Here is a 1,456-nt window from a genome sequence, read left to right as displayed (position 1 = left end):
AGAGGATACAGGCATCGCGCTGAAGGTGTTGAGTACGGCACCGAGTGCTCATTGCAAGATTGGTGCGAATGCCAAACTGTCAAGACAGCGGCCGACCGAGGAGCTGAGCAAAAGTCAACAACCCAAAGTGTCGGTGACCAGCGCATTCAATATCGCGAGCGACGACTCGGCAGACGGCCCAGAGATGGGAAACAAGGATGGGAAAGAGATGGACCCAGTACTGACTGTTGAAATCAAAGCGGATGCAAATGTTGAGTCAAGGGAAGAATCCGTAGCGACGTTGGATGAACCGTACATCTCGGTTGCTGGAGTGTTAACGACCGAAGGAAATGAAGCAACGGAGAGTACGAGCATTGATTTCTACGAACACCCAGTTAACAACATTGGCTTGGAAGGCTACGCGAAGGAGCTGGCATTCCTGCCGGACCTAACCGAAGAGATCAACACGACAATCGACTACACTGCGCCTAATGTTGCTGATCCTGAGTTGTCGACTGATCGCCGAGAACGTCTGGTCGCGACGCTGAAGAACCACGAGCAGATCCTGATTGCTAGTGGTAACGCGCTGCCGCCGCCAGCCTACGGAGCGGTATGCGATATCGACACACAGGGGCACGCCCCAATTAAACGGCGTGCCCGGCGCGTGCCGCTGCGATTTCTCGGCAAGCTGTACGAGCTGCTGCGCGCTTTATTGCGTGCAGGACTGATCGTCTTTTCAGACAGTCCATGGGCTTCGCCGATCGTGATTGTGATGAAAAAGAACGGGCTGGACATCCGGCTCTGCATTGATTACAAGATGGTGAATGCTATCACCGCGATCATGGAGTATGCAATGCCGCTAGTCGACGACCTCTTACCAGATCTCGAGCGCTACCTATGGTTCTGCTCGCTGGATGCAGCAAGCGGCTTCTGGGCGGTCATGATGACCTTGCGAGCACGTAAAGTATCGGCGTTCGTCTGCGCACTCGGACACTTCGAGTGGTTGCGCATGCCCTTTGGATTAAAGAACGCGCCGATGATCTAATCCAGGTGACTAGATTTCGCAACCAACGAGGGAATGTTATAGACATATTCAAGTAAGAGAGTGTGGATTATAATAGCCTATGCAAAGGGCTAACTCGACTTCACGACCTTCACGCCCTCCTACTCATTAACGCGTACATTATAAATGCTATCGCGCTAACGGCAAAGTATAAGTAGCCCGCTTTAGCGCCATCCATTTTCAGGGCTAGTTCATTCGGCAGGTGAGTTGTTACACACTCCTTAGCGGATTCCGACTTCCATGGCCACCGTCCTGCTGTCTAAATGAACCAACACCTTTTATGGTATCTAGGTGAGCGAGCATTTTGGCACTTTAACTTTGCGTTCGGTTCATCCCGCATCGCCAGACGAGCTTACCCCGTATGGCCCACTAGCAACTTGATATTCACATCCACAAGTTCAATTAAGAAACCTG

General features: G+C 51.9%; 1 non-coding gene across 1 annotated transcript; it reads right to left on the bottom strand.

The window, feature by feature from the left end:
- Positions 1-1,122: 1,122 nt before the first annotated feature.
- Positions 1,123-1,456, bottom strand: PITG_33400 (the record flags this gene model as incomplete). Its single annotated transcript, XR_009934794.1, has 1 exon — positions 1,123-1,456. It is a non-coding gene; the product is annotated as a 28S ribosomal RNA (ribosomal RNA).

Source organism: Phytophthora infestans, genomic scaffold, assembly GCF_000142945.1.
Source record: "Phytophthora infestans T30-4 supercont1.57 genomic scaffold, whole genome shotgun sequence".
Lineage (NCBI taxonomy): Eukaryota > Oomycota > Peronosporomycetes > Peronosporales > Peronosporaceae > Phytophthora > Phytophthora infestans.
Note: the sequence above shows the minus strand (reverse complement) of the source record. Positions and strands in the feature narration are given on the sequence as shown.